The following is a 16,712-nucleotide window of genomic DNA, read 5'->3' on the forward strand; positions in this document are numbered from 1 at the left end:
CTGAAACCCTCCGTTCCTCCCGACGGCGCCATCAAATGGTTGCCGGTCCCTGATGAATCTCTACTACCGTATACCGATTTCTGTTCTATACCTCCATTTGAAAAACAAATACAAAATGTCACATACCGTTGAATTGTTTTCTGAAATCTTCTGCGGTATTTTGTCCAATCCTTTGACCTTTACATCGAAGGCATTTCACATCAAACGGAAAGCATTAAAATAAGGCACCAGGGAGCTGAAATCGCACCCAAATTGTGACAGTATGCCGAAATTCAACATGACACAACCACTTAGTTATCACATGACCAGGAGTGTGCCATCCAGCGGTTACAAACTGAGAGAATGCGGAAATAAATGAACCCAAAATGATCAAAATATTGTACCAGGGTTAACTCCTAATTGTTATCTTTATTTATTCCACGTTTGGACGAAGAAGGTTGGATGAAGTTTGCTGATTAACCTCGGTCCCGGTCGTCAACCATGGGTTTTGTTTACTTTTGACTGGACACTTTGGTCCTCAGATTAGCTCCATATTGGATATTTTTTGACTTGCGAGCAACCTTGAATGCTAAGTTTCTCATGTTAATGAGCCTCACTGAGCCTCAGTGGGCAAAAATAAAAAAATAAAACATAACAACTTTGCTACAAACAGACAAATTCCAACTTTGGTTTCGCTCACATAGAGCGCCTTTTTTTTCCATTTTAGGTGGAAGCAACATTAGTTCGAGTATGAAAGCTATGGAGGCCTAATTAAGATCCTGCAACAAAAACAAAAGCAGACATTCAGCATGCCGGCCTTGCTGTTTCCTTTCGTATTAAACCTGTCAGTTTAGATGACACTTGTTGCTCCAATCAACTCTTGGTCATGCAGTCTTGGATACAGTTTTAGCTGGCGTCCTGTAGGAGGCAGTGTGGATTAACTCACTCCGATCCGCCATTGTGTGTCACAGCACGACTCACATTATCCATCAATCATAAACTCTAAAGGGACTCGCCCACCAAACAAGAAAAAAAATAGAATCACTGTATGTAATTGTATATGCATTCCTGTGCTGTATGTATGTACTGTATACAGTATGCGCATCAAAGTGCAAGCCTCCACAGAGCCATTAGGCCGCCGAACGGCTCTGCGTGTGTGGGATGGACGCCTTCTCCTAATCACCATCTTGCTAGCCATTCCATAACTTTGCCGTCATAATGATGTGCAGTCATTGTACGTAACGCCGCTCGAATCAAACAAACGCTGCCCTTTTCCACCTCCTTTCCCAAGCATCAAAGGGAGACGCCCAGGAAACGGGTCTCAGCTGGCATAAATTATTGATGTAAAATGCTCAAATGATCCGTGCGTGTGTCAAAAGTAATGTATTTGTTTTGCGCTTTGTTGGCGGACGCCGTTAAGCATTTGATGCGGGCTGCACGAAACTGCTGTCGTATCTCATTAGGTTCTTTATTGATCCACCTCCTTCCTCAATACCTCACCTACTGTTTTTTTTTTTTTTTTTTTTTCTTTTGCTGTGGCCTTCTAGGTTTGTATAAAAGCCTTCCAGGTTGAGCCGGTCCCTATTTGCTGTTTTGTGTGCTTAGCAAAGTGGTTACAATGTGTAGCCGCGATAGCAGTAAGTCGAGAGGGGCTTCCTTGTGTTTGCACTGAGCCACCCTGGAGGCACTGGTTCAAGAGAGCAGCTTCAGATCAATCCCGGTCTGAGAGATCAGTCACCCTGCAAATAAAGTCTTGAGGAAAGTACCACAGGGTTGGGGTGGAGTTTATTCAGGAGCAAATAACCACTGTGTGGATTTTTGCTGATTGTCCACCAATAAATTACAATGAAATACATTAAGACAAAATCGCATCAGTTTATGTCAACATTTCAAATACCGCATTTTCCGCACTATAAGGCGCACCGGATTATAAGGCGCACCCTCAATTGATGACATATTTTAAAACTTTTCCATATATAAGGCGCACCGGATTATAAGGCGCACCCTCAATTAATGACATATTTGAAAACTTTTTCAATCACAATATCGTAATACTCAAAGTAATAACAATAATAACAAATGATAACTCACTGTCAGTATGACCAAGCAGGTAAAGCTTACTTTATCAGTTCGTTCCCCATCTACGAATCCCAATCTCAATATCGATCCATATATAAGGCGCACCTGATTATAAGGCGCACCATCAGCAATAAGGCTTTTAGGTGCGCCTTATAGTGCGGAAAATACAGTATTCGAGTGGCTCCATCATGAAAAGTCAAATTTATGGGGATTTCGACCATGTTCCAATGTTTATTTCTCACCTTAAACACTCCCAAAGCGTTATTTTCCTTCATCGATGCATTTCTAAGCACTCCTTGCTTATTCTGAGCTCTCACACCATCCCCGCCCAAGCAGACAAATATCACTTGAAGATGACACATGATGACATTTTGTACCTCCCCTACACCGCCCATGCAAGAGTAAAAACACAGTGTGACCTTCACAATGTCTTTTTGGTTCATTTTGTTCCCGGAGTTGAGGAGGAGGGATTTTTCACCAAGTTGGCCAAGTGAACAGCGACGTTTTCATTTATTAGTTACAACATTTTACTGTAGGAAATGCCAAAGTGGGGAAAATGTGCGTTTGAGAGCACACAGTCAGACAATCAACGTCAGTAGTAAATAATTCACCGGGGGCAGAACTGTTGTAATGAATTCTGGTTTCCCACAGGGACTGATTTGATAGGAGGAACAGATGTTAGTTAGGGTGGTGCATTGATGCGGTTTTGCATTTTAACAACAATAAAATGCTTGTTTTTGGCAGTCAAGATGATGAATGGACGGTTGTTTCGTGTCTGCATTGAACAACGTCAGAAAGGGGGCAAGGCACCAACCCGGTATGAGGTGTGGCTTTTGAAAACAAGCCGTTTTGCTTCCTGGTTTGAAATATCAGTACCATAAAACTCATATTTAATGCAAAATTAAATTGCCAATGTGCCAAATGTAATTTATACGCATCTGTGGAAAGTTGGAAAAATACCACAATCTAGGCCCTTTTAATTGCCGTATTTTGTGTTTATAGTCTCTTTGAGAGCAGTAGTAGCAGTCATACTTTTCTGCCAGATGTATGTCGCAACAGCAAATAGGCTCAGGGAAAAAGTAAGATGTAAAACTTTAAAGAATACGAACAAAATTAGAACTGTGACAATAAAGGAGCGAAGAAGTTGATAGTGTAACAGAGTGAAAAAGATCACAGCTTGTGTGACAGTTCTGCGTCTTTTTTTGTGTCTGCATGGAGGTCTTTGGATAATAATGATTTTCATATGATTCAACATAAAAATAGAACCAAACATAATTGCAGTTTTCCACCAATTACATTTTAAGACTCAACCTCAAAGTTGCTCCTTTTACAGTTCGGAATTGCTGTTATGTGACACATCATCCTATCACACCTCAGTTCACTGCCATCAAGGTGTTAAGACTGCAACTTTTTTTTAGCTTTATTTGCCTACTTGTGGTTTTTTTTCAATTCTAAAAGTGGTTCATTATATGTTGCATTTTTGTTTGTTTCCTGTCTTAACGTTTAAAGAGCTCCTACCTGGCCGTTTGATGCTATTGTCCGAAATTTAAATTGTTTTCCGCTTCAAATCCAGCCGAAAATTGTTTCTGGTTTATAGATTAGCAACTCATACCTGGTAACTTTTTTTCTCTGGTTTTCGTTTTGTTTGCTATTTAAGGTCATGTTTCAGTTTGTGACATGCTCACAAGGTTGTCAAACCTGTGGTTTGTATTTATGATATGTGTTTTCATAGTTCATTATGTTTTATAATATTGTAGCTTTCATAAAAGCTGTATCTTCTAAGAATGATTTTCTTATATCAGTAAAAGAATCTCCATACCTGAGGTGCTTTTTTTTAAAAAAACATTTTTGTTTTAAATTGATATCCATCCTGCCTGTTTTTGCTCATTTGCATCATAGCTAAATTCTTCTCCTTCAAATGTGATACTGAATGAACCTTCTCCACGTCATTTAGCAAAAACACAACCCATTTGTTTTTAATTATTGGAAGTAAACTCTCATGTACTCATGTGACATATGTGATGGTGCCAAGATCTATGGGGGTCTATAAATCGGCTCTACCAGTTGGATTGAATTTTGCCTGCAAAAATTAATTTGGTTTTGGATGGATTTTATTATTTCATTGTAATTCCCGATCCAAACCCCAGCAAAAAGTGTTTTTCTTTTTTTTTTTTTTAAACTGCACTTCCTAACGTTTTACTACAAAGTCTTACAACATTCTCACAAGAATTTGCCGCCTTTCTATCCCCTTCGCAATTCTTCCGAGCGTCATGATGCAGCGGCATACGTTACTGACTGTTGCGTGGCATAAATATTTCCTCTCTCAATACACAGAAGGCCACACTGGACTGTTATCTTCCTCTCTGATCTTTCCGGCAGCGTTTTTAATCAGATGCTTGTTACGATGAAATTCCCGCGATGCGACCGCTCCTGATAATCTGCCGTGTCTCATAAACAGAAAAATATATGAGCGCTAAATGACAGCGAATTATGCATCACAGTGCAGTTTACTGTACTTCGTGTGGGTTTCATAGCTGCAAGTACGCAGAGGAATGCAAGCGAACGAAATGTCAAGGGCGAAGTTGAAAACGGAAAGGTTGTGTCTGAAAGGCAATTTGGCTGTGGAGAGGTAAAAGCCTTCGCTGTAATGGCTCGCTCAGGTAAAAGGCTTTACACGTTTAGCAAACATGTGCGGCAGATAGATAAGAGAGACTAGTGAGGATGTGCGCGCGTTTGCGTATATGCGCGCATGCATTTGGCCCCTATGTTAAGGCGGGGCCTGGAAGAGCGCGGTAATCGACTCCCATATCGCGGTGCCAAAGCGAAAGAGAGCGACGCCACAGGGACTCGCCATTCCGTAGACGTGGCAGCCGCTTGCCTCGCAGTTGGACTAGCTGAGGTCCGCGTTACTTGCGAGGCTAGCGTAAACTCTCTGCGCTACCGTCTGCTGTGGTCATACAAATGCACATATAGGCTGCATTTGGATTATTTGCTTTTAGGGACTCGATTACGATTTGGGCCCAACTCCTGAAAGGAAAAACACATCTGATTTCTTTAGTTATTAGGCCTCTCTAAATGTGGATATTTAAGGCTGAACCTAATGATTTTTTTTTTTTTTTATTAATCGATTTATTCTATAAATATTTTGTCAATTTAAATATGAATTGAATAAAACTGTTAATTTCCATCCCTTTGTCAGAAAGAGGACACTTTTTTTTTCAACCCATGTCCCGTATTTTGTCCAAACCGTTGATCTTTAAATCGAAGGCATTTCATAGGGAAGCATTGAAAGAAGAAACTATAGGGAGCTGAAATTTCATCCGGATGGTGACACCGTCAAAGTTTTATTATTAACACACTACTAGAGTGTGCCAGCCCTTGGCTAAAGTACTGCGAGAATGAGTAAGAAGAAAATTCCTCAAACATGGCCATAATACTGTACTGCACAAGGGTAAAATGAACTAAGATTGACTTACTGGTTTGGTTCATAACATCAGTTAAAAAAATAAACAAAACAATGATGCTGACAAGCAAAGGCAAAGATTTGTTGATTGATTTAATAATCATTACAGGTCTAATATGAATCACATATATTTGTTATATATCATAGCATATAGACTCAAATAATTCAAATATGCTAATGTATGATATACACATATATACTTTATGATTCAACCCAAATAACAAACACCTCAGTGCATCCCCACAATCGCAATCACTATTTAACTCCCAAATCCATTCCATTTATGCTTTTGCTGAAAAAACATCATAGCCCGGCAAATGGAAAATCCATTTTGATCATAATGGTAAATGGGGTGCCTTTATCCATCTCACCACAAGTTGTCCAAAGTGTTTTACCAAGTTTTTTTTTTTTTCTTTTGTAGAGTAATTTGTGGAAGCTTATGTTATGTCATTGCGTGCTTGTAATGACTACTGAACCACGGCGTTTCTTTCCATATGGCTTGTCGATTAACCTGACACCCTTGAACACAACTGTAGTTGGAAACTTACTGCGAACAGTTGACTAGCGCTCGATTTTCAGTTCATCAAGTCTGTGTGTTTACATGAGGTTTCAAGTCCAAAATTTACACAGCAAACAGTGATGGGGAACTGCTTATTTAGAGCTTTGAAGTCGTCATATTGAATGTTGGGGAAAGACGCGGTTTTATTATGTCTGCGTGGCCTGAAGGCTGGAGACGAACCCGCCGTAACGCCGCAAAATAACCAGGTTGATTTCATTTTATCGATCGCCTCATCTGCTCTATCTTGAGCTTCATGGCGTCCATACGTTCCCTCTCCTGTTTTTTTCTGCTTTATAAATCTCGATTTGTCCTGCGCGCCGCTGTGCACCCCGCCCATCCCGATGGCCCCTCCCTCCCTAACCCTATTTTATGTATTGCCCTTTTGTGTTTTTACGAGGTCTGTCTGGGGCAAAGCAAAACGGCGTTTCATAAAAAGTATCAATGCAAACCTGATTTCAAGAATGCCGCTACAGCCGCAGTTGGCGGAGAGGATGCGGAGTTGGGGCGGCGACGATTATGTGGATGCGTGTGCGCGCGCGTGCGTTTGATGGTGGGGGTTTAATCAATTAATCTGATCAAGCGCTTTAGGAAATGGAGAGCATAAGCGCTCCTGGGGGATGGATATCCATCTCCTCGTGATGATTGAATTACACAGAGTGAAAGATGGAGAGAAGGAGGGGCGGGGCGGGGGCGGCGGCGCTGGTGGGAGGGACGCTGAGAAATGAGGTGGTTAGGGTGACAAAGGATGAGGGAGCGCGTACTTGATATGAGACTGAACGATGGAAGCAAACGGAATAAAAGAGGGAGGCCAAAGAGAGATGAGGTCAATAGCAAAAAAAGCATCGGAGGAAAGCTCTGATTTCTCTCCCTCGCCGCCATTTGCATTTTTATATGGCATACCTTGCTGTTGATAACGTGTTCTCTTGACAGCTATATTGCGCGCCACAGCTCCCTTAAATCAGTCCGCACCGGTGTCAATTCGCAGCTGCGGCGCTTCTGTGGACAAATTTGTCATTTACGTGACAATAAATCTTCAGCTATAGTGTGCGTATGAATAAGCAATACTGCATATTTTTACTGTAACCTGTCTCTAAATTATGAATAAAAAGGATTCTCTCAATGGCGTTACGAGGACAATATATTTCTCCAGATGTCGTTCAGGCGCTGCGGCTCTTCTGCGTGTCAGTAACTTGAAAAATACTACCAGGAGACAGACCGATTGGCAGAAATAGACTTCATGAGAGCTCACACCGCTATTTACAGCTCACAGAAGTTGCCATAGTATTTGTAGGAGACGGAGAGTGGCACATCCACAAGGCAAGGCAAGGAAGCTACAGTATATTATGCGTTTCATACACAAGGTTTTTCAATGTACCGTATTTTCCGCACTATAAGGCGCACCTAAAAGCCTTAATTGTTTTTTTAAAGCTGATGATGCGCCTTATAGTCAGGTGCGCCTTATATATGGATCAATTTTAGATTGGGATTTGCAGATGGGGAATGAACTGTTAGTAAGCTTTACCTGTTTATTTTGTGTGTTTACAGTTGAAAAAGGTTGGTCATATTGACATTGTGTTATTATGCTATTGAGAGTTTAGAGTTTGAGTTATTATTGTTATTACTTTGAGTATTACTATAATGTGATTGAAAAAGTTTTAAAATACGTCAATAATTGAGGGTGCGCCTTATAATCTGGTGCGCCTTATATATGGAAACATTTTAAAATGTGTCATTAATTGAGGGTGCGCCTTATAATCCGGTGCGCCTTATAGTGCGGAAAATACGGTACTTTACATAATTGGATAATTCCATGTCAACTTCAACTCCCCTGAGACATTTCTTCAATTCGTCTGTGTTCTTATGCTACTTGTGCCGCGTGACGTCAAATGAAAAAATTCTAGTTTCGAAGCTTAAACAGTCAGGGCCCTTCAAACTTGGGATGCCACACCCACTTTTGGGATCCAGAAATTACACAGTAAATTAGAGGCCATATTTGGATGCATTCTGAGCCAACGTTCGCCTTTCATGTCCTTAATTTCACTTTGCAACAAGAGACGATACATTTCCGAAGGTTTCATAAACTGCATTTTTCTTAACAACAGACGTACCACTCACTTTTCATTTTGTCTTTTTTTTTCACAGCTCAAACTCTTTGACTCATGTTGAATGCGCACCTACCTCCTCTCTTACTTCATGTGAATGATTTCTTATCTGCCGTTGAGTGCTCGAGCTTTGTCAGGGGAACCTTTGAATAGACCGAATAAAATAGGGTTAACCATGCGTTTTCACCAACTCCCTGGCTGAATACTGGATGGATACTCTGGAGAGCAAAGACGCTGTAGTTCTGTGTCATCAGGTGAAAAAAAAAAGATGAAAACACAATAAGAGAGAATATGAACAAGCCCCCCTGGGCTTTCTTTCTTTCTACGAAGGCGGGGGTATAGATCAGAGTGGTGGGCATACTATCTGGAAAGCGAAGGAGGAGGCGGTAGCGGGGACCGGGCCCTCCGACAACGCTGGCTCGCCATCAAGGCCCGCACGGGTCGCCCGCCTCCCCGGGGAGAGAGGGAATTGTCAAACGGCTGGCGGGGAAGACCGATGAGCTTCGCTACACTCCGTGCTGATGATGTAACCGCGGGAACGGAGAGAGTCTCGCAATGGAGGTTTCCAGCAGCGAGGACTTGTCTGGTGATCTTGAGCGGGCCACCCGCCGCCATCATTCATAGCAGACGAACGCCACGTGAAGCTAATGATGGTTGTTTAGCCTGTGGGCCCCGCTCTCTTGCTGTGGCACAAGACAATAGCAAAAAAAAAAAATTTAGAGGGGGAAACTAGACGCTCACTGAAGAATCTTTTATTTCTATGGATTGCAGATCAATATACAGTCGTTCGCTTATTTGGGCATAGCTTGGAAATGTGAACCCGATACTCAATCACATTTTCTGCTGTAATCTTTATTTTTAGGACTTTCCGCTGACAGGGAAATAATGGCTTGACTTTTTCCCCAACCAGCATGCCGCATATTATCCCGACACTTTCAGATGCAGATAGAACATGAAAACCTGCATCCCATCTTTATTGTGGTGTATTTTAATCCTATCTTCTATCATGGATCGTTCCCATTCTGTATGGTGATCTTATTGTTGTTGTGACATTGGAATTTCGTCTAAAGACTTTCTATCGTTCTACTTTCATGTCCTATGTCCTTTTGGGTAGAAATTCTGCTCCTTATGTGACCTTATCAGGTCAATAATTGTCTGTTTTTCAGGCAGTTTTTAGGCAGCGTTTTTCATATTGCAAAAGTCTCACATGCTAAAATGATGAAAAATAAAGGTGTGAAGAAGAGAATCTTATTGAATCCCACTCCCCTTCTAACCAGGATGTAAAAGAAAAATCCAATTCACTCCCCAAGAAATGCGTTAAGTCCATGTACCAAAACGTACCAGTACATAAAAACAATGACCAAGCAATTGCAGTAAATCTAAGGCTTGTATTTTGTATACTTTAGGTATTGGTTTTCAAATGGGGGTATAAGATCCACTAGGGGTACGCCAATGAGCTTTGAGGGTGTTGAGGTTTGCCTTTGTAGTTTTTACAGATGCATTGTCATTAGCGGCACAATTTTCCGGCAGATGAGCCAGAAATAAAACTGATCAAGTTACACGATCTACATATATTCATTCTAGAATTGCTGAATAAAATATGCCTACACATCCAAAGTTGAATGACTCAGACACATATGACACAGCACCCTCTTTTAAGGCTTTTTTTCCATGCAAAAATACTTGGTGCTGGTTAGTTGGTATTAAGTTCAAAGATGTTTCGTCACTGAAAAAAGATTGAGCACCACTGCTTCAGAACACACCATGTGTTTATGCAACAATTTATATTTTGGACTATTTTTACATTGCTTGTGTTGAATATCCAGATTGTTCTAAAGTTTCACTAAACCTACACGCGCACAAAAAAAAACTTTGGACTTTGAGTAGTCCCCGAGCTTGCATTCATCCCCTCCGGACTGACTTTTAGCATCAGCTGTCTCCCAACACGCATAAGGCAGCTGACACGGCTGTACAGATGGCGACACACTAGGGAAACCCGGGAGTTGCCACATCTCATCGGCAGATGTGGAAAGACGGTGGGTAGCTTTAGGTAAGACGGGAGAACAAAGTGATTGATGGTCAACGTGGTCGGGAGAGGGAAGGAGAGTCTGGAAGGGGGTTGGGCCGGCGACAAAATTAGACAGAGACAGAGGACGGACAGAGAGGGACATAGCTTGTCTGCCAAAGCTACAAATCAGACGCGCCCCTCCCTCCCTCCCTTCCCTGCCCTCCCACAAAATAAGCCCGAGATCTATTGATTGGCACGCGTATTTGCTTGCAGGCTCCAGCTCAAAATGGAGCCTTTAATTAACTTAATGGACCGGCTGCAGCTGTGTGTGAGCCAGTGAGGGAGGAATGGAAACGGATAGATGGAGGGGAGAGCGGCCGCGGCAGCCAGCATCCCCAATAAGTGGGGTTAACTGCGGACCGCTTCGACTATCAGTCAGAACGGTCGCCACAGACAAAAGAAAGGGAGGTGAGGGAGGATGCTGATGTCCTCTGCGCTCCTTATCTGTCTCTTCAGTCATCATTGTACCTCTCGGGGTTCTTTCACAGTTACCTTCATCTTTTGTATCCTCATGTTTTGTAATTCTCTGGAACAGGTGCATACCATTTTTTTCGCACTTTTAAAAGGTACAGTGCGGGTGAACGCCGTTGTTAGCTCCTATTGTTTCATTTTCATCTGGACCATATGGTGATACGCATTTGGAAAGGATAACTTTGTTGTACTGTAACCTGCGCAAGTACATGGCAGAAATATTCACTTAAACAGGCTCAAACCGTCCGAGAGACCCACAAAAACAATAACTAACGGGAAGGCCTGTCCGCATGCAGCCTCTGTGCAGCGCTCCCGAGATCTTGGATAACAAAGGAAAAACTCAAGGGATTGGAGGGAAATAAGTCTTCTGCCATTTCCCTGGCAAGGCCTATAGCATAACCTTTTCGTTTACTTAACTGATGACTAGCGCAGAATATGCCGAAAACTAATCTACTCATTTTTATTTACTTTTCTTACGCTAACCCAGTCCTTCCCAAATAGAGGGGCGGGCCCCAAGGTGATGCTTTGTTTTTGCCCTGTGTAGTGTGTAATTGCAACAAAATAAGGATTGGCATCTTTTTTCTTTTAAATTTCAGGCAATTCTGATGCAATTGTTTATTTTTCTCTGTTTAAGACTAATCTGAAGTTGACAAATGTTGGAAGTTGATTTATGTTCATTCGTTTGTCATTTTAAAAGGAATGGTGTTTTAGGTATATTGATACATTTTTAATAGATAATGTAATTTATACTCGTGTGGGGGGGCACTAGGGGGGCTTTGCAAAATATAATAGAGAAGCACTGTGCTAAAATGTGTTTTACTGGTATGAAATTTCTTGTCAAACCAAGTTGATTTCATATGCCAAGTTGGATTGGATCAAGGTCGAGTTTCTTTCGTACATCCCCTGAACTATGCCAAGCAGGGTTTTAACTAAGGGGGGCACGGATTGATCAGCCTTCATAGGGATACACCCCAATTTCCATAATTTGGGGGGTTCCGTGACTAGTTGATCCCTTAAAATAAAACCATTCTCCTTCCGCAGAAGTTAAATATAGTTTTATATTTGCTGGACTGGCTTGTTTCTCTTGATGTGTATTAGATGGCCTTATAGTAAAAAAATATGTTAATGCAGCAGGCTTTTCATTTTTTATTTGTGAGAACAACTTCATATTCAGCTAAAAGAACCAAAATTGTATTTTTTCACAAGTGTTGTTCAATGGTTTACAACACACCAAGATTGCTTAGGAAATAAAAACACAAAAGATAAAGTAACAGCACAGTTCAGGATCTGTACAGAAGGCTTTTTTAAAGATTGGAGATTGGCCAAAGAAGTGTGCCCTTAATTATAACTAAAAAAATAAAAAGTCCAGGAAGTGATTGCAAATGCACAAAAAGAGAATAACTTACTTACTTCTAAAGATGCCATAATAAAAGTGTTTCCATGATCCCCATTGGACTCGGTCTCACCCCCAAAAGTCTCCTTAGGTCAAACCTTGTAACTCCGCAGCTTCGCTCTCCAGCCCCTCCTTGAAATCTTCATTCTCATTCTTGGCAACTCATCCATTCTGTCAAAGGTTAATTGGATTGGAAATGATTCGATTCATTCTGGATGTTAATGCTGTTATCATGCTTTTGTTTGAAAAAAAGAGCAGAACAGAAGTCACCCTTCCTCTCGTGCACTTACGCATAATTCAAAATAAAGGAAAAAGAAAAATCCAATTTAATCTATTTTTTTTCCCCCCTAACTCCGGCTCTGGCTTGTCCCTGCGAGTCTTTTCCTTTAAATTATGGTCGAATTTCATTACCTTGAAAGCTTTTCCGCCTCCTCCCTCTGCCGCCCGCCCTGTCTTCAATACTTTGAATGGATCAGGACTAATGTCTTTCTCCTAACCTCAAGGTCAGAATATTTGGAGCCCAAGGAGCGCTCAAGGGTCCCTGTGATTAATGCACTGTACAAAGTACCGGGGAATAATGTGCTTCCTTGATGGCTGCATGGAATGATCACATATGTGTACGCGCACACGCACGGAAGCACGCGTATTCAAATAGGGTCGCTAAGAGGCCGATTCACAGTATTTTTTATTTTTTTTTTTGTACTTGTCAAATATAAACAGTTCACTGTCATAAGACCAAAGCCAGAAAGTGGCTGAGCTGTGATTGGTCATGATGTGAGCATTATTTTAGTAGCAAGCACCAGGGCTGTAGCTAGAAATTGTTCTATGCGGGTGACTAGTGTCATAAAAGCTCAGTGAGGGGTAGACAGGGGTGGCATGCAGGCTTTAATGAAATAAAATGGTTAATTTTTTGATCATTTTGATGCATTTTCACAAAAGCAGGCTTATGTATCCAAAAATGAAGTTTGACATGTTGATGTATTCTAAATCTACACATAAGTCATTTTAAAATTATTATATTAATATACGAGGTAGCTCAAAATTTGCAAAAGTTGCAGGAATTGGAATGTTGTCGAGTTGAAATCACTAGTTTGGGGAAAAAAATGCAGTTTCGGCATTCATTTTTCACACTCACTACATCCACAGTACAAACACTTTTGATTACAATTTGAAACTTTTTTGCTGCTGGGAATGAAACGGTTTATTTTTTTGTAGAATTTTCAAAATGGACATACATGCCAGTCAAATTCCTATTTTCATCAGTAACTCAGAACTAATCTGCAACATAAGCCTGGTTTTGTGAAAACACATCACATATATGCATTTAAATGTAAATATGCAGGTAATTAAAAAAAAAGCTATCAAGGGGTCTAAAGATTACTGTCTGCATGTTAAATGGCCAAAAATTGGACACTGTAGCTCCGCCCCCAGCAAGGACAACGTCTGGAATTGGTCATAGCTTAAACACGTATGAACTTGACATTATTTTCTCTTTCCTTGTTGTGTTTGAAAAAAACAACATAAAAGAATCAATTTGGTGATTTCAACTTTGCCGTGTTAAAAGTTGGATAAATATATAAAATGACGTCAAATAACAAATCCGTTTGAAACGATCTTTCGACCTTGGCGCAGACCTGCAGATTACGACTGCGAGTTTCACGCACGTCTGATTTGCGGTCGCTGCGGAATGCCGTCCACGCCGTATCGATTAGACAAACACGGCTGCAGATTCTATCTCCACTTTTGTTAATCATTTCCATTCATTTCCACCAATCTGATCAATGGCTAATTGAGCCGTCTCCTCGCCGCCGCGACCCATCGCCGCGAAATTTCGTCGCTTTAATTGGGTTACAGACAAATCTCGTGAGATACATCGAATGCCTTCGCGCTCCAGACTCGTCTTCTCGCCGCAGGAGCCGCTGGAAAAGGCAACATTTAAATGGAGTAGAGGACTCGCAGCCATTCTCTTGATTGAAGTGCCTTTTAAAAAGGCAAGTGGCTGAATAGAAAACACTCCGTGTGTTTGTTTTAGATGGGCTGTTGGAAAATAGAAAAACAAGCCTCTGCGGGGACTCTATCTATATTCATCAACGCCTGCAAAACAGCATTCGCCGAATGGGCCATATGCACATTTATACGGTATGTCGCTGGCGTACATCTGTAAGCATTGCGCTGTCATAAATCTGTTTCCAAATTAAGCAATACATTTGCATCGCTCAAATAGATATCTCTATAAAATTGGACATATTAGCGTAAATGCATGGGAATTGAAATACAACTACGCTAATCAGCAAAAGATGAATACATAAATTAGTAAGTGGGTTTGGTTCCAGGTATCGTGGCCCAAAATATCCACGACTCTTATGTTTGTTAGTGTCACATATGCCACAATCATAATAACAGGCCTAATATATCAAATTTCTTGTGTACTTAGGCGTACTTTTTATAGTACTTAGCGTATTAAAGTACAAATTAAAGTACCGTATTTTCCGCACTATAAGGCGCACCTAAAAGCCTTATTTTTTTTAAAAAAAAGCTGATGGTGCGCCTTATAATCAGGTGCGCCTTATATTTGGATCAATATTGAGATTGGGATTGGTAGATGGGGAATGAAATGGTAAAGTAAGCTTTCCTGTTTCTTTTGTGTGTTTACAGTTGAACAAGTTTGGTCATATTGACATTGAGTTGTTATGCTATTGAGATTTTAGAGTTATTATTGTTATTACTTTGAGTATTACTATATTGTGATTGAAAAAGTTTTAAAAAATGTCATTAATTGAGGGTGCGCCTTATAATCCGGTGCGCCTTATAGTGCGGAAAATATGGTACTTGGCGTACTTATTATAGTATTTTTTTTTGGGGGGGGGCATTTTGCCACAAAGATGAATGTCTAAAATCTCTTAAAAAATGAATCAACACTATGCAAATAGAAAAGTTGGTTCATACATATACAGTATAGATCCTCAACGATTAATCAATCGATGATCGAGCGGTTATTAACTTAGCTAATCATCAATTTTGATAAGTGGTTAGTTGAAGTGTTTTCAGTAAATATTCAGTGTCTGTGATCTTCCCTGTAAACAAAATTATTATATTTCTGTTGAATCAAAACATTTGCAACCATTCTCCATTACATTTGAAATAATTGATCAACATCTATATTTTTCTGACATACGAACAGTTTCCTTCATAAATCTTAATTCTTTTTTTTACGCATTTCCTGCAGTCAAACAATGCTGTTTTCGAACATACATATGAGGATGTTTTTTTACATGATTAATCAATGAATCAGCAAAATAATCATCAGATTAATCCATTTATAAAATAACTAGATACAGTCCTATAAAAATGCTTGAAGATATTTCAACACTTTAGAGTGTGTTTTATTTTTATTTTTTGAAATTACCGTCTTATGAGCATTATGAGCATCCTTGACTACTAATAATCAAAATCCTCACTCTTTTATCTGTTTAACTCTGCTCATCAATTCCACGCACTGACAACGATGCAATCACACTTTGGTTTTGAGACCGAAACGTACAAAACGCAATAGCGCAAGTCACAACTAGCAGGCAACGAGCCGCCACGGAGGGCGTGTGATAAATACAGACAAAACACCTCTCACGACATGAATACCCAAAGGGTGGCATGACTGTGCAGCTCCTCAGCCTTTTCCTGCCCTCTGAGGTCCCAGCCAATAGCACCAGACAGAAACAGGATCCGGAGCCCAGACCAGTGGACCCTGCGGAGCAACAAATCACATTAATATTCCATATCAACTGTCACGCGTTCACCCACGGGGACGTTGTGATACCGTGTGAAGTGGAATATAGATCGGAGTGCGCGGCGATTAATAAACACACTTGTCAGGCCGTAAAAGCATGGAATCCCACTGCTGGGAGACGTAGCTGGCCCGCGACAAATCACGCGATTGTCTAGATGGGCCAACAGTGACAACATACTGCATCACGAGTCATTAGCCGGGGCTAGCGTACCTCGGGCCATAAAGAGCCGCATCCTAATTGATGCCTTCCCGGAGTAGGACGTATGTTCTCTTGTCGCTACATCCGAGAATGAAGAGGAACAGGGATGTAAAATGGGAGTGCTTTGGGGGGTTTTCGCAGCGCATTTGATTGAATGACGGTAAACACGGGTTAGTGCGTGATATGGCATGCTGCTATCTTGCTTCTGGAATGGGAGCCCGCAGATTTATCAGCTTATCCGCCGCGTGCCCTAATAGAGAAAGATTCAATGTAGTCATAAGGACAGCATGTAGAACATTTCTATACTGTCACCAGCCATCGAGGTAGAGGTTATGAAAAAAAAAAAAAAAATCAGCCCACGCAAAAGTCATTAAGGCTGCAACTAACAATTACCGTTAAAAAGATGATTTTGTTGTCAGTTAATTGATTCATAGGATCTTGTTTTATTTTTCATTCAATTATTTCAAGTAGGACTTTTTCGCATATTTTTTTATGATTCACAATATTTATATTTTTTTATCATTTCATTACTGGTTTGAGCTAGAAAACTTACTTGGAAAGAAATCTACATTTTTTTGCCATTTTTTTCAGTATTGACCAAAACACAACTGAATC

At 40.7% G+C, this 16,712-nt stretch overlaps 1 protein-coding gene across 2 annotated transcripts in view; it reads left to right on the forward strand.

Annotated features, from left to right (window-relative positions):
• Positions 1–16,712, forward strand: part of pacrg (PARK2 co-regulated) — a 153,784-nt gene that overhangs the window by 18,240 nt on the left and 118,832 nt on the right. The gene's annotated exons all lie outside the window — the stretch shown is intronic.

This window comes from Hippichthys cyanospilos, chromosome 14 (assembly GCF_059441005.1).
Source record: "Hippichthys cyanospilos isolate Australia breed blue-spotted pipefish chromosome 14, RoL_Hcya_1.0, whole genome shotgun sequence".
NCBI lineage: Eukaryota > Metazoa > Chordata > Actinopteri > Syngnathiformes > Syngnathidae > Hippichthys > Hippichthys cyanospilos.